General features: G+C 35.4%; 1 long non-coding RNA gene across 1 annotated transcript in view; it reads right to left on the reverse strand.

Moving 5' to 3' along the window:
* Positions 1-24066, reverse strand: part of LOC145292114 (uncharacterized) — a 47294-nt gene extending 23228 nt beyond the window's left edge. Inside the window, exon 1 of the long non-coding RNA XR_013869555.1 lies at positions 23938-24066. This is a non-coding gene — a long non-coding RNA (uncharacterized LOC145292114). The remainder of the gene's footprint in view (positions 1-23937) is intronic.
* Positions 24067-24617: the final 551 nt, after the last annotated feature.

Here is a 24617-nt window from a genome sequence, read left to right on the forward strand (position 1 = left end):
CAAATTCTTTACATCTAGCATAATGCAAGCAAAGAAAAAACATGCAATTCATTTAAATAGTGTCAGTTTTCAATTGATCAGTACTGACGATCAAAGACTGACGACCTGTGTGTGCGCACCAAGTAAGAGTCCAGTCGATTTCATAAGACCATTTTCACTTAGGGATGTTTTCATTCTTTCCTGTTGACCCTCCTGCAAGAAGGGCAACAGAATCTAGCAGACCCACAAAGTTGTATAATGCAGATTCATACAAACTTTCATAGTCCAATGTATGCAACATTTTGCCTACACATCAACCGTTAGGACCTAATAGATCCTATTAAAAGCTTTTTCACTGCCTAATTGAACATGAATCACAATCAGAACTGACAAAATTATCAATTCTCCTTCATGCTTAATAAGTATCTATAAAATTAGAAAAATTAACTACTGTCCGGACATTTTGTTTGAATTCGGTTAATGGAGAAAAAAAAATCCAAGATTCATACATTTTATTTTTGTTAAGACCCAGAGTGCCCTTTCTTGGGAGCTGGTTTTCCCTCCACATAAGAAACCAACCTTATGTCTATTTGCCTCCCCACGAGGGCAGTTAAAAAGTTATTTTTATAATATAAACCATGACACGCATATATAACCTTTTTATATATTTATAAAAAGGTCTCCGTATTTCTTATCTGCTCTTTACCCCTTCCTTTTTATTTGTTCTGTTTTTTTTTTTTAATAACCCATTTTTTTTTTTTTTTTTAAATGTTCTCATTTAAAATTTTGGTTTCGATATTAACTGATGGCACTACTCGTTTTTTACTTTTGAAAGGACTATCGGTTACAATAGGAAATATCTACAATTATATAAAATCGAGAAGGAAAAAAGTTCCTTATAGACTCCGAAACGGCCGAAGAGATTTTCTTTAAAATTTACAGAAAATTAGTGTATTAGTCTGGGAGAGATCCTAGTTAAGATTTGTCTCAGAATACCCCCGATAATTGAAACCGCTAATTTATTGGTAAAGCCATTTTTTCCCTGTCGTTACTTAGCAACAATGATAGAACGGACCGTGAAAATTTATACTGTGTGTAGGTTGATAGCGTTTTTTTTTTTTTGTTTTTTTTTGCATGACGTGGTCTGTAGGTTTAAACTCGTGTAAATTTAATTTTCTTCATTAACTGCAAAGCATTTTATAAGACTTGAAAATTTGTTTTTTTAACAGTGCAAAAGTACATTTTTGAACGTCTATTGAACAAGCAACTGATCCTGAAGATCAGGCAAAAGTCTACACATTTAGTGAAAATGGGATTTAGAGGTTTATGTCGGTTTAATAAAACAGGGCCCCCAACAACTAAGCACAAGTAGTATGCCCGGTAACATAAGATAAGGAATTTTTCGAGAGTTGACTAGTTGTAGAACTATACAGCAACAACCAAATTCTTACTAATAGATAATCTATGTTGATCCTGTGATTTCTTTCATATACAGTTCAAGGCATCATGGCCTCCAAAACCTTGGAAGTAGTTGGTTTTTAGCTGGAAGAATAGCTAGGGGGTGGAGGGGATCAGAAATTGGATTGCTGCTGGCACGTTGCATCCACTGTGTGTGTGGGGGGTTACGTTGATCAGTAAGGTGTCAATATAACCGAAATTTACTAAAATAATTTATTACAAAAAATTTTGGAATTCCCAAAAGATGCAGATCAAAATAAGCATAAAGGCAAAGCAACCCTCGAGCAAGGCCGGATAATAATGCTTGTTGACTAATACGAAACCTGCATAACTGTAGATATATTTAAGCACGTTTTATAACTGGGCAATGCTGGACGCCCCTGCTACTTGGATTTGATTGCACGGCTTGATCTTTCAACCCTCGGTAAGAGAAGGGAAACGGAACTTAACAGAAAAAAATGATTTTCTCAAATGCAGCTGGAAAGGTGAGGGTTAATTTAGAAGGGAAAAATGTACAAAGATAATTTGCATCTTGCTGGCAGCGCAAGGAAAAGCATTAAATTTTAATTTGTTGCCATAGAATATGAAAAAGTATGAAAGAAAAATAAGTACGAAATTTCAATACAGAAAATGATTGCGTGTGAAAGTCTTATTAAAAACAAATTCACAAGATGCCTCCATTCGAACAATGCGTTTAACGAGGTTATTTACAAATTAATCAAACGAACATAAGACTAAATAATATAAATAAAAAATAAAAATGTATGCACGCATATGAAAGCAATTTGGCAATTACCACCTGGATTTTCATGCAACTTGCTATTAAATGTTTGACAATCAAATAAGCAAAATATGAAGAAACCAATTCATACAAGTTTTTATATGTAATGCAGTTTGCTATGTTGTACGAACGGATGCCATTTTTTTTTGGGGGGGGGAGCAAATTGATTTTGTAAACTTTAGCAAGTGTAATCATTTATCCAGAGATATGCAACTAAATCGCTTATGAAATCAGAAGAGAGCAATGATTATTTACATGAGAAAGCGAGTAATGACGGGTGATAACATCAGTAAATGAAACGCTTTTGTTTTGAGACGTGGTTCCAACAAAGATTTCCTGGTGAATGGCGGGAAAGAGTATTAATAGATGGTTTCGACAGAGTGGAATGTACTACTTATCTTAGGATTGTTAGATCTTTTAGACCAAACAAAAGATAGAAAATACAGATGAATTAAACATACTAATAATTTCCGAAAATATGCATCAGGTATTTACAAGCATAACAGTATCGGAACTGTATGGCGGCTGTTTTTAGTCTTGTGTCCGACTGGAGATGGGTGTGTGTGGATTTAATTTCATGAATATAGGAGATATTGATTCTGTGAATCTAGGAAAATGGGTGCATGGACCATTTTTTAGGCTATTCAATATAGGAAAGTAAAATTAAAGCATGTGGAAGATTTCTAGCTGTAAATAAGTTTTTTTAACAAAGGAGTCACTTATTAAGGCCCGGAGGTCATTCGAGGATAAGAGTTAATGAGTATGGCAGTCTATAGGATAATATAGTAATGGAAATTTAGTAAATTGGATTACTTTAGGGGACGGCTCATCAAGGACTTGTTTACGTTGTATTTGAAGACGACCATATTGTAGTCAGCTGGAAAGCAGTGAAACGGAGTTCACAGGCGTGCAGTTTCTAGAAAACTTTGTTCATGGAATCTATATTAATTGTATAAGGAAAATATTTTTTTCAGTTCTGCAGTCTGCATGCCCTTATTTGGCATATTAGTAACACAATGTCAACTTATATAGTATGCGGCATGATGCAAAAATTTACAGATTGACATTTACATAGATAAAACTTGACTTGTGTAATAAAGTTAATGTTTACAAATAATTTCAAAACATTTCAGACTGACTTAAGCATCAATAGGTTCCAGTTCAAGGATTAACTTGTTCTACACGAAGTAGAATCGAATTAAGACTCCTAATTGCCACAAAATTACAGGCGTGGGGGTCTGAAATTAAGGTTTACCTTGTACAGCAATTCTTGGAAACTCCTTGAATTAAAGAGGCTTATTTCTAGAGGGGTGTACATGCTGGAAGTCTTTATCCTACAGTGACTGCCTTCAGTTTGTAGACATTTTATTTGCATTATTTAGAAATTTTTTTATTGAATAAATATTCAGTCATACAGTATTACTTGACGAATACAAGTACATTGAGGACATTGCAAAGGCTGATGCAAATAAGGAGTTCGATCTACTCTGCTAGGAATTACTAACACCCGAGTATCCTGTATCACTACAAAGCCACCATTCGCCTATGCATCGAGTATTGTTGACACATCTGGGATAGTGCCTCCACTAGTCTCCCTTTTAGAGTAATTCCTTTCTTTTGCGCTACGACCAGAGAAGCATGGAATTTTTTTTTTTTTTTATTCTGAGACAAGATAAGCCATTTTCTACTTATTTAATTCTTGAAATCCACTAGTGTTTAATATCGCAAACAGTTGTGCATTGCAATCTTATTTCATTTTGATTTAAATTCCAAACACTAAAAAAGCCAGTCCTGTTTCTGTGTTTTGAATATCTAATTAAAACAGTCATCCATCAAAACGGGAAACTTGGGGGGGAGGGGGGAAAAAAAAACAAAAAAACGCTAACTTTCTTCTGCAGTATACATTATTAACTAGTTTAAATGTATCCTTAACCTTAGCCTTTGTATTTTAATGCATTAATATTGCATTTTTATTCCTTTTTTAACCAGTTTCAAACGGCTTTTTCAAATCTAAAAGACACAAAATAGAGCGCCTATTCTTGATAAAAAATTACGTTAGAGTAGGTAGGCTCGCCCAACTTCAATACTTGTCCTTTATTAGCCAGGTGCTGCTACAGTTGAGGGATTCGCTTGAGACACTGTGCCTGGACTCGATTCCCGAGTATGACAATGAACCACAACTTCCCATTTCTTAAATATTTCTCTCAAACAGAGCAAACGGCCTTGCTAGCTATGTCCACCTGATTGGTTTAGACCATTATTGTAAAGTTGTAGCATAATGTGCGTAAATTTAATCTCCCATCGTTATTTCCTGCTCAGATAAGATTTAAATAGAAGTTTCCAAAAATCCACAAAAAAAAACTCATGAAGTACTGACCACAGGTTGAAAATAGAAATCTAGCTTAACATAATGTTTAGTCAACTTTCATGAAAAAAAGTCTTACTTTTTAATTACTAAGTATTGTAAAGTTATTGCTTATTCACCTAAACTTGCTTTCCTGATCTTAATTACTGGTACTCCAGTCTTGATCATGAATTATTCCTTGACGAGGTGCATATCTAAATATAAGGCATATATTAGTAGTATATGGTTACTTCAATGATAAAGTAACTGGCATAAATTTTCTAAATGTAGAGTTAAAAGGGCTAGTTACTTTATCATACAAAACAGTCGTCTTGGAGGCAAGCAGTATTCCGAATCCTTATGCTATTAAACAATACCCAAATCCCTGTACACCCTAATGCATATTAGGTATTCTTGTAAGTTATCTTTCCTGTTCGAATTGGACAAATAATCAATTGCTCCTCTCCCCCAGCTGCTATAAAGTCACATACTTCACACGTACCTTGGGAGAGGGTGTGTAGCTCCCGGTCCTTAACTTCAGAAGACTGACCTTGAAGATCGATAAATACTAAACATCTATAGATTTCTATTGCCAAGGCATGCATTAGCTTAACCTATATGTTCTATAGCTTATCTAGAAAATAGATACTTATTATCTATAGTTCATACTTAGATTTAAAGTGATCTATAAGTAGCAACTATCTTTCCTTTAGATGGATGAAAGTACTGGTGAGTGTCTTTACATAACACCTAAAGCATATTTCGAATCATACCCTAACTATACTATAATTTTCCAGTGTATTATTCCAAATCATTTAATCTTTGCTGAATCCTAGTAGATATTAATCTTAAATGTGCACCCCATGTTCACATCCACCCGAAAATAATCCACACCTTCCAATCTTAATTCTATTTTGAGGAATGTAACTTCAAATCAGATACTAATTATCTTTGATTAGAATTAATCCTATCTACCCATGCGGGGGTGGGGCATAGAAATACCTGGTTTTGAAACCAGGCACAGGGATAACCCTTTCTGTGCTAAGGGGCCCATAGATCTGGTCAGGTCATCGATCTAGGAAGGAAAAAATATGTAAACCTGTGCCACTGACCTCATACAAATGGGGGAGGGAGGCCTCAGTCCTGGTCGACAACCTATGAGCTGGTTACTATCAAATCAGCTGTTTGCAAACCTAAACTGCTTAAGGAGATCGGCTCCTCTATCGCCTGGCTTCCATACTCCTTTGCCTATTAGTCAGGAGCAGAGGTGCAACCACGGACACAGACACTCAGTGTCTAGCCTCGTTTCCTGACAAGGGTAATGAATGCAGCCCCCCCCCCGCATCCGCCTCATTCCCTTCCCCTGAAGCTGGGCATTTTGGAGATGCTTGTTTACCATGTGTGCTAACATGATTAGACAGAGCCACTTGTCCGACAGGTTTTAGAGTACCGGGTTGACAGTTGCTGGCTGCTATTTCCAACTGACAGTACAGGAGCCCCAAATCTTTGGTAGCGCTTAGAGCGGCTGCTCTATCATCAGTTGTATAATATCAGGTTTGTAGTGTCATGTTGCATATGAAAAGGTACCCTGCACTCACCTCTGGGAGGGGCATTTCTGAGGCCACATTTCTGTGGAGGAGTTGGCTGATCTACTTGTGTTGCATGATGGTAGCTATGCACACCTCATCTTAAACTAAAATTAAGAAATAAAATTAAATGACAGCTCAATCCAAAATAATGATCAAACCAGACACTTGAACGATTCGCCTCCTCCCTTGAAGCAAGCATTTACAAATATCCATGGATTTAGAACTAACTTAGATATAGAATCACTTCTAGCAAACTCCAAATATCTTAGCACTTTGTGAAAGTAACGTGCACTCTTTCATCCTCTCTTGCGTGTCTGGTTATCTTCCACTGTCGTAAGGACTGACAGACATGTATGGACTTGGAGTGCATTCATAACACCCTCCCCATGAAGAAATCTAAACTAGAATCAGATGACCAGGCTTTAGACTAATTTTTCAACATTAGTTAGCTACTTATACTTAAAGTATTGCTCTCCCTCGACCCAAGACTAATAAATCACATCACTTTTCTATATTCCTTGACAGACAGTAACGTTCCTGATCCATCTCCCAAATCGTCAGGACTAAAAAGCCTCACTTCTGGATCTATTTCTAACAATTTCTGAGGATTGTGTAACAAATGCCCATTACCTAGAAATGCGGATCATGCAGTAAAATGCTTATCCTCAAGTTGAAGAGCCATTATTTAAGACAAGGTATTACAATAAGGCTGACTGGGATGCCATTAGAGATCAGAGATGCTCCATGGGGAAATATCTTTGTTCTTCCTATGGAACCGTGCACAAATGAGACCACTGAATGGTTCAAAGCAACAGAAGCGCATGTTCTCACACACAAGTTCTATAATAAACTCCACTGTTCCCAATCTTGTGCAGCTGTCATTGTTCAAAGGCAACATGCATACCACAGACAAATGTTTATAGAAGCTAGAAGTAATTTTAAGAAAGTTGCAACAGCAAGGAGAATATACCGAATCCAGAAAACGCATTGAAGCACAGAAATTGGGAATTTATGATTTCTGGAAAATCTACAACAGTGTAATAAAGTAATAGATAAGGGGGAAAGGAAAAAAAAAAAAAAAAAAAAAAAAAAAAAAAAAAATCAAAGCTAACATGCTCGTCAGTTTGGCTCAAACTACTTTGGATCCAGCTGACCATTCCCGATTATCCTTTGACAAACTATGCTAGATGATCTGAAAACCACCCCTTCAAGTACATGATATAAAAACCTAGACACCTCAAAAGCATGTAGACCTGATCTAATCTCGGCTGTACTAAAACAAATGCTCTGCTGAGGTTGCTCCAGTTCTCTCCAAACTCAAATGCCTTAACGAATCTTGCTTTCCCGACTGCTGGAAAACCGCCATTAAATTATCGCCCCCATTAGCCTCACTCTTTTTGCCAAAACATTTGAGTCCATAATTAAGCTCTAGACCACCACCTTACAGTTGCTAAACTTCTGTCTGACCACCAACATGGATTTAGGCAAGCTACTGCAGATAAAACTAATCTGAATGCATATACCATGCACAGGATGAGGCAGGAGAGAGTAGGGCAGTAACCCTAGATAAATCTAAGGCTTTTGGCAGGATATAGCACGATGGTCTTCTGAAAATCAGATCATTACTAGAATACTCAATATAATTAAATCCTTAAATAAGGATCCAGGTTGTCCTCGATGGTTGTACATCTGTGATAGATGCAGGTGTACCTCAGGGTCGATCCTTTATTCGATATTTATAAAGGACCTCCCGATAAAAATGGACCGAGATGGGTATATTTACCGATGACACTATGCTCTATAACAGGCACGAGGGGAAAACGAATGAACACATTTCCAAAGTGATGGAAAAACCCCTAGAGGAAGACCTCCAGTCTAGTGGAATGGGGTCAAAAATGGATGGTAACGTTCTGCCAAGATTAAGCACGTTTCCTTTAATTACAAAAAGCCTTCTCGACCACAAATAGCTGTCTGAAAATAACTTACCTGAAAGTACTTTGCTCAAACTCCTCGGCTTAATGTTCACAGGGAACACGAGTTGGAACAGATACATCAAGAGCATTGCCAAGGGTGCTAGAAAATTACTTATGCCTGAAAGTATTCTGTACCTCTACAAGGCCAACATTCGCCCATGTATGGAGTATTGTCATATTTGGGCTGGTGCATCTGCTGCTGGCCTCTGCCTGTTTTACAAGTATTTTAATAATGGAGGCTCTGACGAACTACAAGTCTTCGTGTTACCTCGATGTAATTTCCGACAAACCAAGGCCCACCCCTAACCAATAGAGATTCCTAGATATAAGAAAACCTAAGTTTCTCCGCAGAACTGCTATACTTTGGAATTCATTTCAGAGTTCCTGCTTCCAACTGTATCGACCATGAAGTTGAAATATAATGTGAACAGACCTTGCTGCTAAACTCCCTACATAGTATCCCTGCAAAGTACGTCCCTGATAGTAGCTCCTACAATGGGTCACTGTGCCTTGTTTGAGGTGAAAATGCAATATATATAAATAAAAATAAATAAGTGAAATTTATATGTATTATTCCTTAATTGGAATTCATTTTTTGAGATGAGCATTATGTTAATTTTTATTTCGGACTATTAGTCTCATCTTTATTAGTTGTTTTTGATCTTTTTATTGGTACACAACGTTTCGGCCAACTTCCTCTGGCCTTCGTCAGGTGGTAACCGCGACGGATAGGAACTTCGAATCTCCTAACTGCATTCTCAGCCATCACTGCCATCCGGAGTTGTCTCACATTTTTGACCAATTAACCTCTGGCACGCTTTGGGTGGGATTGAAACCGCTATCTTCAGACAATGTTCATCTGGAACCGTAGAGATTCAACGTTTATCAACTGCGCCACGGGCCCCGAAGGGCGATCAAGGTTGGATTCTTTGATCTTATAAATCCACGTTTATTATCTGATCTTTCATAGTCGGGTCCGTACCGATTGGTATATATATATATATATTATTCCTTAGTTGGAATTCATTTGAGATGAGCATTATATGTTAATTTTTATTTTTATTTTGAACTATTAAATGGTGCAGTTGATAGAGTCGTTGAATCTCTACGGTTCCAGATGAACATTGTCTGAAGATAGCGGTTTCAATCCCACCCAAAGCGTGCCAGGTTAATTGATAAAAAATGTGGTGAGACGACAACTACGGATGGCAGTGATGGCTGAGAATGCAGTTAGGAGATTCGAAGTTCCTATCCGTCGCGGTTACCACCTGACGAAGGCCAGAGGAAGTTGGCCGAAACGTTGTGTACCAATAAAAAGATCAATAACAACAACTAATAAAGATGAGACTAATAGTCCGAAATAAAAATTAAAAGTGAAATTGTTCATTTCCCTACCAAATAGTCTACAGACTAGAGATTTGACAAAGAGTAATAATAATAAGATTTGGGAAAATAATCGATTTTCAGCCAGAAATTTGCCTGTCAAGGCGGTCAAAGTTCAACGATTTGACCTTTGAAAACTACCAATTTTGGGTCCAAACATTTGAAATTCAAGATGTAGATTCCTTGGACATGGATTAAACTCAACTTGATTTGAGCCCACCACAAATGCACGGGAGGGGGGGGGGGGGCGTCAAAGTTTAATTTGGCTGAGAGGTCAAGTTTTTTTTAAAGACTTTCAAGTTGCAAACTATCGTTTCTTTCCTGCTCGCTTCCAGTAACCATAACTAGATTTTATTGAATTCAAAATTTTGACGATAACAGGTTTTAAGAGAATTGCTTGTTAATCCGATTTGTTCCAGCTTTAAGTGACAAAAGAAAAAGGCATTCACCTAATGTAACGCAATGAGCTTTTAGCAAAATAAAAACTTTTTAGTTATCAGTACTGTAAAACGTAAACAGTTGGAATTTTACATAAAGGGTATTCAGACATGGGGCATGATTTTTAATCGTTTTTGGACGAAAATGTGGCTGCCAAGGGGGTCAAAGTTAAAGATTTGACCCTTGCAGTTTCTAGCAAACTTAAGCCAATTTTGGGTCTAAACATTTGAAATTTTACAGAAAGAGTATCCAGACATGCAGAAAGCTTTTTCAGTTTTGGGGCGAAAATTTGGCTGCCAGGGGGGTCAAAGTTGACCTTTGCGGACTACCAAACTCCAGTTTTAGATCTAAACACTGGAAATTTTAGATGTAGATTACCTGGACAAGAGTCCAAATTTTTAATATATGTACATTAAGTTATGGACGGTACATAGGGCCCGAGCAAAGCCAGGCTGAACTGCAAGTTCAATCCAATACATACTACACTATCACCGAAGCTTAAACCTCTGTCCATCGCCATTATCTATCCCTGTGCCTTTTTGATGCATTTTAATGTAAAAAGTTTTGATGAACACATTGCACTTGTACCTCTGCGACGTACATACCTCTAACAAAACTTACTAATAGCTTCTCTCGGATTACTAAACTTTGGAATTCACTTCTGCTTCTCCGATATGCAGAAGTTTAAAAGTCCTGTAAACCAACATACCGCTCATATTACAGTCCCCCAAATCATGGTTCATATGAAAAAGCCTTTATGTCCAAGTAGCAATGTACCTCGTTTATGGTGAGCAGAAGTAAAAAAAATTTTTAATTCTCTATAATAGATATTTTGTGTCGCTATAATGGTAACAATTTCCTTACCGTAATTAGAATGTATTCGCCAGTTCTGAAAATTTAGTTTTATTACGTCTGGCGGCCATATTGAATTTGGAATATTTAAAGTTAATTGCACAAATATTTGTTCACGTTACAAGAAAGTCTATTTAGAATAGCAACGGGTAGTATAAATATCTACCAATAATGTTATTTCTTCAGACATGCTATTAAGAAAAAACATCAAGATCTAAATTCAAACCTCACAAAAACGGAATTTAAAATCGGCCTGTCTAGCGGAGATATCCAATTAGTATAAAAAAAATTCAGAACTAGAATCCTAATTTGATAATACCTTTCAAAATTAGATGAAATTCATGGCAAACGAAAGCATTTGTAAAATTAAAACGGGAGTCAATCTAAAAAAGTTAAGTATGATTATACTCGTGTTGGATAATCTAAACTAAGCGATCAGGTTCAATTTTGGAAAGTGAATGTAGATCTTTTAAACATCGAATGAATAATGATGCAACAAAATATTACAGGAAGGTATTTTAGTACACATAAGTTGAAGTTGTTTTTGAAGTAGATATTCATAAATGAAAAATGAAACGTTTTGAGTATAGAAACATACTAGAAGACAGGTTCTTTAATATCAGTCTGCAAAGGACTGCATTTTCAAAATTTCAGCGTTGCTGATACAATTCTTTAACTACAGATCGAGATAAAGTCATTCTCCTATAAATATTGTAGTTTTTTTTTTTTTAAATCGTAAAGAAGCCAAGAAAAATAAATTATAATAGGAAGAGCTCCAGAATTAGTGTCGATTTGTTTTCCTACTTTTAATGAATGGGCATTTAAAGAATTACTTACGAAGCCAGTTCCGTCAATTGGCGAGGAATCCGGAGTTAGTCCCGGAAATTGCTGAAATTAGTTATGATTTGAAGGCCCTGAAAATGTAAAAAGGCAAACTAAATCGGCTTGCGAAACGTTAGATTAAAGAAAATTGCCATTAAAGAAAATGGCTTTCAAATCATGAACGGTGTCGGTCATTTACGGGATTGACTCCGTAATTACAATCTGGACACCAATTTCTTACAAGTGCTATTTTAGAAATTGCCAGTATAGTTAAGAAAGTAAAAACTTTAAACTATAGAAAATTTAATATTCTATCGACCTACTAGTTCCAAGTATTTGGCGACTTGTAATATTCAAAAAGTCTCGTTACTTTGAGAAACGATTTCGTCAAAGACAATGGCGATCTAATTTCTTAGAGGTGGTCGCTTATTTTAAGCGACCAGTTTTTTTTTCAATAGACGTTATATATGGTGGTCACCATTTAGCAAGGCCCGGAAGTCATTCGGGCATAAGGGTTATTGCGTCTACAGTAATAAATGGGATAGTATCGTAGTAATCGTTAGTATTGGAGATTTGATAAAGTGTCTTAAGTTCATCAGGAATTTACTTGTTGGATTTGAAGACATCCAAGTTGTAGTCAGGTGGGAAACAGGCAAACGGAAGAGTTCCACAGGCGTGCACTTCTAAGAAAGAAGCCTTGTTCATGGAATCTGCATTTTGATTTAGGCACAGATAAAGAGTGGGGAAAATTATTGACAGTGGTTTCAGCTGGACGGGTGTTTATGTGAAAGATTGGCGAGGGGACCAGGCTACTAACCAAGTCCGATGGTGGTTTAATTCAGACAAGGGCAAGTTTTATATAAACTTGCATCTTAAAAACAATCTATAGCCATTCGGTTAAGCAAGACTAACACTTCTTTATACATAAGGACGTTATGAAGTAATGCCTCTATTTTTTTCCTCCTAAGTGGATTTGGAGATTACATTTATGACTGAACTTCATGACCTAAAAGTTTCATCTTTTAGGCAGATATTAACGGTGTGAAACTAAGTAACCCTACCAAAGACGCATGTCAGCAGAGATGCATTATTGAATTCTTTCCTACAGAAGAATCGAACCTATTAACATTCATTCGGCAACTGTTGAAGCCTATGCAGTTGATAGGAGCACAGTTAGGAAATCGGTCGGATTCCAGAGTGGCGACAGAGATGCTAGTGATAAAGCACGCTTCGAATTTTTACGATAGAGCCATCAAAAGAGGCTGACAAATGCATTAAACATAACCATGAATAAGAATTGAGACACAAGAGGCTCTAGTCTTCAACGTTTTAGTCGAGTCAATAGAACTTACTTTTGGAACGACTATCATGAAGCTGAACATTTTCCAAGAGTTTAAAACCGGCCAGTAACACCAATTTGATGGTTTGGCAAGTTTTTAATCTTGTTAACTATAATCGCCACAATTTCTTTCAATTGGTAAAAGCAAATTCTGCTAACACGCAGAACTTGAACGATAGTTCTTTTGCAATTACAGTGGAAACCATGACAAAAATCAGTCTAACATTTATAAAACAAAAATATTGTCGTTAGTATTCTAATATTGAGAAAGGGTTAGTATCTGAGAGAGTTAATGGGTATGAACGTAGACAGAGGATTAGACAGTTTTTGTAACACAAAGGAGTCACCACTTATCAAGGTCCACAAGCGATTCGAGGATAAGGGTTAATTAGTGTACGGTAGTCAAGACAATATCGTAATCGTTAGCAGTGGAAATTTGGTAAATTGGATTACTTAAAAGGACGACTCATCAAGAACTTGTTTACGTTGATCTTGAAGACGACCACATTGTAGTCAGATGGAAAGCAGGTAAACGGACCAGAGTTTCACAGGTTTGCAGTTCTAAGAAAGCTTTTTCATGAAATCCACGTTTAGGTACAAATAAAGTGGGGGGAAATTGAGTGGTTTCAGCTGGTGTTTTTCTCGCAAATTTGACGGAGGGGGGGCATAGATTGAAGCTCAGATGAGCACTTGCCATGAAAATAAGTATAGAGTTCTGTATGTTAATGTATCGTATTAAAGTGTGCGGCGATAGCCATGTTGGCTTTTCTCGCTACCCCAAGGTTGTTTTGTCAGGCGATAGCCGGAGAAAAAAAAATATGCGTGTTTAACCTTTTATACTCGCGTATTGCAGCTATTCTGTACTTTCATCCAATTTAGAAGATTCGATTAAAAAAAAAAAAAAAAAAAAAAAAAAAAAAAAAAACACCCTTAACTCAAGTTGAAAAATACTATATAAAAACATGGAGTCTTCTCCGCATGAGTACATCCTAAAGTTTTGTTACCTTAGTTAAAATAAAGGAGTCCAAATTATTTTCCTTGAAGTTCATGGTGATTGTCGCATTTGATTAAAATTAGTTTTAAGTACTGGATTGTTTTCCGTAGACGTTTGTGTAAGCCAATACTCCCCCCCCGCATCACAATGGATAATTTCTGAAGTTTTCCCATTATTTTAATTTTAAGTAGCATAAAATTTAAGAGTGTTGAGCTGGAAACGCGTCGGATGATTATATTAAAGTTTTAGCATTAAAATGGCTGTCATTAAAATGATAATCAAATTAGCTTATAAAGTTTTAACATTTATGTCAAATCATTAATTGAATAAACAAACAATACCTTAATGACAGGATTATAATTACGGTAGTGTTTGGTCATTAAGTTAGTTGAACTAAACGGTTATAAAATAATTTTGTTTAATGGTTCAATGGCAGCCATTTTTAGGACATTTTAATATTACCTAAATATAGATACAGAGCCATGATACATTCTTGGAGAAATGAAAGAGTGTATAAAATATAGGCCAAGTATATAAAATATAGGCCAAGTAAACTTCTAGTTTAAGAGGATTTAAAATTTCATAAAGCTTAAAGCGTGTAATTAAAGTGCAAGTTTAAACTATATTTGCAGACTAGAAAATAAAAACAGAAAACTTAGTCTTAACATTAAAATTTTTCAAGTATATGGAACTTATGCAAAATACGGATCGTGCGGAAATGTTTAGAAACGCATACATAAGATGGGAGAAGTGTTCTTAAAACTATTTTGTACTTTCACCCAAGATGTCGTACAAATTGAATTAACCTATCAAAGAATCCCCCCACAAAAAAGGTTCTTATTCTGTATAAGTACCAAAGTAAAAAAAAAAAAGAAAAGATATATATTTCAAAGACTTTTCTCGTCATTTCTCTAGTGGTATTAAACCAGAGAGGTTAATCTCTCGTGGAGAGTTAAAAGTATACGTTCACTCTTTACGGTTTGAGAGAAAAATGCTGGCAACCAAAATATTTAACTCAATACTCCCAAGTTGAGGTTAAGAAAAATGTGAATCTTAACTTTATAATCTGGCAATATAAGAGGCTAAAACCAATATTTTAAAACTGTCAATAGTGACTCGTACTGCCAATGTATGAAAATGCATATCCATGTTTTTCATGACCATTTCAGTAGAAATTCTAAGGAGGGAGAAACTCCCGAGTAAAATGTGAAGAACTTAGGGAAATAAAAATTAACACGTATATCAAGTAGTGACAGCAGTTAAAAAAAAAGTATTCATAAAGGATAAGTTTTCCATTTAAAAATGTTGAATTACACAAACTCAACACTTAGCTCTCTCCTCCCACTAAACGATACATGCAAGTTTCTTGGTACTTGTGCAGTTTAGTAAAAGGTGCTAAAACATGTAGAACGCCATTCATATGGGAGGGAGAGCTTTAACTATTCTGTGCTTTCATTTAGTTTATAATACACAGTACAAATTGAATTTAACCTGAAAATCCCATCTAAAAAAGGATAATAGCATGATCCGTAAACTGCACAATTACAATTTTCAGACAACGCAGATTTCACCAAGAACGAAAACAAATTTAGAAATAAACAAGTGCTCATGAATATTTAATATTCTAAGTAGATTTTCTCAGTTATCGATTTCCTAAAACCACATGTAATCTGGTTTTCCAAGTGAAATTTTTCAGATAAACGAAAATCTTACAGGGAGGGTGCGTAATTAAAAGAAAAAAAATAAAGACTTTAAAAGTTGAAAAGTATCGTTTCTTTCCTGTTCGCTGCCATTAACCATAACTAGATTTTTATTAAATTTAAAATTTCGACGATAACAGGTTTCAAGAGAATTGCTTGTTAATCCGATTTGTTCCAGTTTTAAGTGACAAAAGAAAAAGGCATTCACCTAATGTAACGCAATGAGCTTTTAGCAAAATAAAAAAAACTTTTTAGTTACCAGTACTGTAAAATGTGTAAACACCAACTAAAAAAATTCCTACCTTTAGTAGCTGGTTTGTTGGCTCACGTAAAGATATGCTATGCTTACTGGTCATGATTGCTTGAGAGTTTCGAATTAGACATTAAGTTTATTTTTCTGTGCAGAAATCATGAAATTCTTAGTTTAATATTGTACTTGCGGGGGGTACCCGGAGTTTCCTGGGGGTGGGGATCAAAACAGTATGGAGTTTGGGTGAAGAGGTGTTAAAGTGGTAGTAGACAGTCGCGAACCTATAACGCGAAGGAGGAAAAGAAAAAAAAAAAAAAAAAGCAACCCTTCCGTGCAGAAAAGTTCCCAGTTAAGGATGAAGGAATGAACTTTTTTGGCTAATTTTTTTGATATTTGTCATCCGAAGGATCGAGTTTCGGAAACTTTACCGATCTCGTGAGGATCCGTGGTGTGTGTCGAAAGTTTTTGCGACACACTTTGCACCTTATTTTTTTTTTTTATATGGCATCACCACTTAAGATCAAGAGGCCACTCAAGAATAAGGGTTAACGCTGTACAGTAGTAAGATTGGACAATATAGTAATCGTTAGTAATGGAAATTCGGTAAATTTGTAAAGTGGAACGGCTAATCAAGAACGTGTTTACGTTGGACTTGACAACCATATTGTCAGCTGGAAAGCAGAAGAGTTCTACAGGCGTGCAGTTCTAAGTTTTGTTCATGGAAACTACGTTAGTTACAGATAGTGTCGGGAATTATTGATAATGTATTCAGCTAGACGAGCGTTTCTTGTGAAAGTTTGACGAGGGGGGGGCATAGATTGGAGTTCAATAGAGCCAGTGCCATGAAAATAACGATAAATCAGAGACACTCGCAACATCTGTGAGACGTTGCATGGACGAGAAAAATGACATCCCCTTACGAAGTCTAGTTTGAACTATCAAGGAAGGATAAGATCTTTCTAGCAGCTCCTGCCCAGATGTGGCAACTATACCCCATCCTTGGAAGTACCTGGCTCCGATATAGATAAATTGCATCTGCAGCGATATCTACTGGAGCGGTAGAACGATCCCACCATTTTTCCTGCGTCTTTGGCAACGGATTTAATGTAAGTGTTCCATTTCAAATCAGAAGTAAAGGTCCAGCCCAGAAGCTTATCAAAACACGGGGCCTCCAAGACGAGAACCATTCATTTCAATTGATGCCAGATGGGGGAATCAGAGCGTTGATGCTGCAAAGATAAAAGCTTGGTTTTAGATGCATTAAAAGTAACCAGCCACCTCTTTCCCCATTGTACCACATGCTAAAGATCAGAGGCGAGAGAATCGGAGAGAGCTTGGTCCTTTACGGTCTTAGATGTGCTACCATAGATAGTGTCATCAGCATAAATGTCTACGAATGGTATATGTAAGGATTGGATTTGGAAGATCATTAATGTATATCAGGAAGGGAGTTGGGCCCAATATATGTTTATGCAAATTACAAAGTTTTAAGAGATGAAGATTATATATAACTAGCAGGACGCCCGGCATTACCCGGTCATAAAATACGCTTAATATATTTTGATTAATGCAGATTTCTTATATTGGATCCAATATATAGTAACGATTTAAAACAGTTAAAATAAGTCATGTGCCACCACCGCGAATCGAAACCAAAACATTTAGTTTACGATTGACCTTTTCCTTTAACGTTAAAGTCAGAGTTATGAAGACCTGTTCGATGCAATGCTAAGCTATAACGTTATTCATGCATATTCGTAATGCCGTCGTTCGACCATCACCTGGCAAATTCCATTTTTAATCTCAATTTTATACCGATTTTCCCCGGCTAAAACCCAAATATGAAGTTTCGCATAGGTTCGAATACCCTACATTCGGAGTTTTTGTCTGTAGACCAAAGAACGATAGGAGGTTGGTAGGAAAATTTAAATATACGCATACATACATATAGAAAAATTTGTTTACTATAACTTTTTTACGCAAATTTTACGCGGGTATAAATCACGTAGAATATCTGCACGAACATAATTACATGTAATAGTTAACTAAAGATGATCACCCCATAAGAAAACTGGAAAACAAAAACTAAGATATTAAAAAGAGTTTAAAATATGCAAATTAGATAGATCTTTTGCAGATGAATACAAATTCCACACTCCATATAACTAAGGTGTATTTTCTTTTCAAATATAGAAAAAAAATTTATAACTCACACACGGCGTTGCCCGGGTGTTTGGAGGTGTATGTTGAGCACAAAAAAAAAAAAAAATTTGACCCCTATTATGACCACTTAACATTTATTGTTTTGGGCTCACATGAAGTTATTAAGTTAGAGCTATGTCCAAGGAACCTATATCTAAAATTTCAAGTGCGCAGACCCAAAATTGTCAAAGGAATTTGGTAGAGTTGTTAAAGGTCAATTCGTTGAACTTTGACCCCTTAATCGCCAAATTCCAATCACATCGATTTTTCCACATCTCAAATGTCGAGTCTGTAGACTAAAAATTGACAGAGTTATTGCGTAGGGAAATGTACAGACACGTTCATATATATATATATATATATATATATATATATATAGTCAATTTTTCAAATTGTACCCCTATTATGACCCCTTAACACTTGTTTTGGGCTAAAAAAAAAAAAAAAAAAAAAAAAAAAAAAAAAAAAAAAAAAAAAAAAAAAGTTATTTAGTTATATTCATGTCCAAGGAACCTATATCTAAAATATAGGGTGTTTATACTCAATGTTGTCGGAGGAGTTTGGTACAGTTCTCAAAGGTCAAATTGTTGAGCTTTGACCCCTTAACAGCCAAATTTCTGGCCGAAAACCGATTACAACGATGTTCCCCAATCTCAGTATATCAAATGTCGAGTCTGTAGACTAAAAATTGACAGTTATTGCGTAGGAAAATGTACAGACACTTTCATATATATATATATATATATATATATATACTAGCATGGGTGTCCGGCGTTGCTCGGGTATTCGGAGATGTATTTTGAGATTTAAAAAAATATTAAGGGTGGTCAATTTTTTCTAAAATTTGACCCCTATTATGACACCCTTAAACTTTGTTTTGGGCTCAAATTTAAGTTAAATCCATGTCCAATGAATCTATATTTCAAATTTTAAGTGTTTAAACCCAAAATTGTCGGAGGAGTTTGGTAGACTTCTCAATGGTCAAATTGTTGAGCTTTGACCCCTTAATCGACAAATTTCTTGCCGAAAACCGATCACATCGATTTTCCCAAATCTCAGTACCCTGTATATCAAATTTAGAGTCTGTAGACTTTAAATTGACAGAGGCATTGCGTAGAGAAATGTGTGTGTGCACACACACTTTTATAGATATAAAAATAACTAGCAAATTGCCCGGCGTTCCTACGTAGTAAAATATGCATAAATTTTAATTCATATAGCATTTTTAATACAGAGCGAATTTTATTGATTATTTAATATATAAAGAAAAGGCTTAACAGACTATGGATGTCTACGAAGGAGTGCCTGCGCGTGAAGTTTTTGTGGTAAGAGGTGCACAGTCTCCAACCACACCTCTCCTGAGGAGACATTGTTAAATACCAGTGTACAGGACGACTGGAAACGTGCTGAGATAAGCAGAGCGCACACATCGCCAATTATATAATATATAATATGTTATAATTTATTATAATGAAAAATGACTTTAGTACCATCCACTAAAATAGAAACTAGAACGTTTAGCCCTAGGCTGGATTTACCTCGAGCGTCATTAATGCCTAAGCTCCCGACAAATGAGTACGAAAGGTTAATTAAACAGCTTTGAGATGTTTTAATTTGCGCATGTCCGAAAGTAGGAGTGATATTTTATTCGACTTAACTTGTCATAGTCAACCGCTTTGTTTTTAGTTTTGACCCCCAAGCAACAATTTTTGCCGGGTAAAAAAAAAAAAAAAATCAAATACCTTATACATAAAATTTCAACTAGACTAAATATTCAGAGTAGAGTTCGGTAGAGACTAACACCGACAAAGTCACATATTTTCGTGTGCTAGAAAACTACGAAATTATGGCAGAAATTTTGAAAGGAATATGCAAGTGAATTCAACGTTGTCGCTCAAAAATTCATAGCCGAGTATGTCAAATTTGTTTTAATTTGACAGAAAAACTTATGCGAGAGAAAACCCACAAAGGAAATAATAGTTTCCTTTTAGGATAAAAGCAGTAATCTTTCAAAGAAGGGTATTGGAAAATATAGAGAAAATACAGCGCTAAAATAGCTATCGGTGACGATTTGTCGATTAGACATTCGACTAATTGGAATTAGATTTTTACATTCGGTAAGTGAACTAAAAATGGCGACCATTGAAAATCCATTGGAGAAAACATTAAAAAGGTCTTAATAAAAATCTACTTGACAATTTCAAGTGCGATATTCATTCAAAACAGACCCGAACACCATTACAAATGAACGGTTAAAAGACGAGCGTTTAGTGGATACACAGCGGTAATATGACGTTCTTTTTTTTAACGGATGAACCATCTAAAAATGCAGGTTTTGTAATTCAGAATGTGGTGCTAGCGTACTTATTGATTTTTTTAGTAGTATTCAAGTTTAAAGTTGTTTCTAATTTTAGGGTGAAACTACGCAATTATGCAGAAATTTTGAAAGGAATATGCAAGTGAATTCAATGTTGTTGTCGCTCAAAAATTCATAGCCGAGTATGTCAAATTTGTTTTAATTTGACAGAAACTTATGCGAGAGTAAAACACACAAAGGAAATAATAGTTAATGGCTTTCTAACATTTCAGCACGGATCAATAAGTGCACTAGTACCTAGAAAATATATATACCAGAGTATAGATTTTCAGCTTGAAATGAGTGGCAGAGAAAGCAATAACTACTTAGCATTCGTTATGTAATTGTAATTCGCAGGGGCAAAAATTGAAGCAAATTTTTAAACATTACGATTCTGAATTTTAGAGACGAGGATTGGTTATTTGTATTTGAAAATTTTCGGACTGCTGTTCTCATCTTCAGCGTTATGAAAATGACAATAAAAATGGAAGTATATAAACAAGTATGAATTTTCAGATAAGTTTTTCTTCCGTTCAACCGAGCTGATTTTTTTCATCCATTCTCGGATCAGGGTGCCGAATTGCATTTAATAATTTATATTGGCTCAGATCACAGCTGTCATCGAGTATTGCATATCAAGACAAATAAAAATACAAACACATGGCGTCGCTTCTAAATCTAAGGGAACGATTTTCCATACCAACTATCATAGCTCTGCAAAGTTGCTGCTCCAAATAGGGAGCCGATAGATACATGGTAAGTGTGACGATTAATTTGGATATTTCCCCAGTTTTTTGTTACAGGTTTATTTTTCGATACATAAAGTCTTTGGCTGTGTAATTTGTAAGAAACGCACTTTTTCGTATAAAAGCGTTAAAACAATGAAAATTCGGCACGGCTGTCACATTTTAAAGCACAATGCGACTCGCAGTCAATGGATGCTTTCATTCCCACTGTTCTTTCGCTGTAGAAAAAAAATCTATGCAACATATATACGCAGTTTGCCGTAGACATAATAAAGCTGGTTCAGTCTCTTGCTATCACGCGCATGCAAATTGCATATCGTTCAGCGAAATGTCAATTGGAGATTTCAAGTGTGAACAATACAAGTGCAGTTTATTCTACGACAGTCTTCAACTGCTACCCTGAGGCGCGTGATCGAATCGTCGACTGGACCCGTTTAACTCCACACACGATGCATGTTGCCACGCAATTTCTTTGGGCGACTGGCAAGCTATATCTTCCCAGTACCTTCGCAATAAAGAATTCAAATTACCAAAGGATAAGTGACTGGGCTTTTATATATAGCAATCAGCGTCTTTACACTCAATGACGTCAGCTGGTAGTATAAATACGAAGACATCAGTAAAATTGTTTTAGATATGAAATTATCTAAAGATTTTCATTTACGTCACTGAAATTCCAACTTCAGTCACGTCGAAACAAATTCGAACCGGATTTCATGGCAACCGTTGACGCCTCGCATAAGTAACATTCCTCTCACTAAGGATACACCAGCCCAAAACATGCGAACGTTGCATCCAAGACGAAATTGGAGCAAGATTACGCCCAGTTTTATTTAGCCAATATAGACAACCAAACAGCGCCTTAATTTGCATAATCACTCATGGTTAACCGCAAAGTCTAAATATAAAAGACTTGAAATGCATTTTATATGAGCATGCGTGGAAAGTAAAAACAGGTCGGCCAGTTGAAATCAACTTTTCGCATTGCAATTTGCCGATATGTCTACGTATTCAAAAAGATTTTCCTCGTTATAAATCATCCTTGGTGTATAATTACTATTTCCTGTTAATTTCAGTGTTAGGTGACTAGCATAAGAGTTTACCTGTTAAATATGTACATGCACATCTGTTATTTAGATTTAAACAGCAAATTTTCACTTAACTAAGTTTTGGATGGCTTTTAAAATTTTTATTCAATACGAAAATTTGATATCGAATTTATATGAATTCGATTTTGATTAGAAAATAAAAAAACAAACGAAGTTGCGATTCTCGGTTTTCTGTGAATACTAAAACTCGGGGTATTTTCGTAAAATATTTGTTGAAATTAGAGTGGTATCAAATTTAGCAATTTGAAATGATCAAAACACCATGAGTAAGTTTGATAGGGGAGGAGTTAATCTAGGTAAAGATACTGGTACAGATTGAACCTTAAATTACTGCCGGTCAAGAATTTCAAGCGATTAAACCGAAAGGGAGGATTTAAATTGTGGCAGTTATGCAGTCATAAACTAAGAAAATTTTGCGAGGAATACATCCCACCTATAAATTAACCCTATCCAACTCTAAAGTTTTCGATTTCAAAAAGGTACTTGTAGGTTTTTTGTTTTTTTTGCATTAGTAAAAGTGAGAAGCGAAGATTAACCCAAATGTTTCAGAGTAAGATTTATGAAAGTCTACTTAGAACCCGAAGAAAATAAAGGCAGACGACACCAAGTATTATTAGTATTATGGACGAATTAGCTTTAAGGAAATACCATGGAAATTAGAAGGGATTTAGTTTGCTTTACTTGTATTTTATGTTAGTCCGTAATGTAAATATGGCCGCATTACTCAATCGGTATTTAGGCGAAGCTTCAAAACTTATTTCTTTGTGCACTAAAACAGTAAGAATAAAACCAGAATAAGTGTAGTCCGAAAGATTCTGCATGTCCATTTTAAGTTTATCGGTAATAAGGATTACCCCAGTATCCTTTTTTTTTTTCCATTTCTTCGATTTTAAACAGTAAGCGGTTCCGCAATTAAATTTGTTCCATAAATCGAAATCGGAAACATTCTGGTCATTATGGGTTCACTACAATTTATGTCCGTAGTAGTACTGACTAGCGTAAGCAAAGGTTTAAAACATTGATACAGGACACGTAGACATTCACGAATAGGAACGCGAAGACCTGAACAGTCACAAATGTTTAGGAAAAACTTGAAAAGGCAGCTTTTGCAAAGAATTTAAAACCTATTTGATTTAAGTAGAAGGGTTTGTAAAACAAACCAGAGATTCTAAATCTTTGGATATGTTACCCAAAGCAAGAACAGTTACTAACCTGGTAGGTTTTTAGTGTTTTTACTAAAATGTAAAAGTTACAAAAAAAAAAAAAAAAAAAAAAAAAAAAAAAAAAAAACGTTCTTCTGCAGAAGTAGAACAAAACCCTGTAAATTATATTTAAACTCAAAAATCTTTGGCAAAGACGTTACGTTAAATATTAGGGAACTTGGGATTATAGTTAAAAGAATGCCTATATTGAAATTTATACTTTTTACTTGAAGTATAGATATAAGAGTAAAATGGTTATTCTGAAAAGTCTAGAAATTTTAGATAAATCCGTAATAGTTGAAATGAATTAGTTAAATACATGTTGATCATTCACCCTGTGTAAACACAAAGTATAATTCCTATTTTTTTTTATAAGCGACCAGCAACATTAGATACGATTAATAATATTGTACAACTTACTTTGAAGAGTGACGAGTCATGTCTATGTAGGAAAATGTCGCAACAAATTCATGTTTCTATTACCATTTCTGTAGCTTGAGACAGCAGTAAATGTAACGGCCTGACTTACTCTCTGGAATTAAATAACGCACCACATATAATAAGTGCTTAGGAGTAGAAGTAATTATAATAGTAATCTATTCTAAACTGATGGCCATCTTATTAGAATATGTTAAAACATGCAAATTAGTAATAAAAAGCGCATTAACTGAATTAAACCTATTATCAGCGCCCGCCACCCAAAGCCGCGCATGTAAGATTTTTAATTTTCAGAAAATACACATTTCGTCAAGAATGAAAACAAATTTAAAGATAAACTGTTTTTTTTCCATGAATATTTAATATTCTGTCTGAGTCAATTTTCTCATCTGTTATTGATTTCCTCCAAACCACCTGTAATTTCATTTTCCAAGTGAAATTTATCAGATAAACTAAATTCGTACGAGGGTGTGGGGAGAGGGTAATTAATTCTCTTGAAAGACTAAAGACTTTTTTTTTAAGATGCAAACTATCGTTTCTTTCTTGTCTGCCGCCATTAACCATAGCAAGTTGATGTTATTAAATTTAAAATTCCGACGATAACAACGATTCTTAAAGGAATTATTTGCTAATCTGATTTGTTCCAGTTTTTAAATGAATGA

The sequence above is a fragment of the Euprymna scolopes genome, chromosome 13 (assembly GCF_053919585.1).
Source record: "Euprymna scolopes isolate OS-2025 chromosome 13, ASM5391958v1, whole genome shotgun sequence".
Lineage (NCBI taxonomy): Eukaryota > Metazoa > Mollusca > Cephalopoda > Sepiida > Sepiolidae > Euprymna > Euprymna scolopes.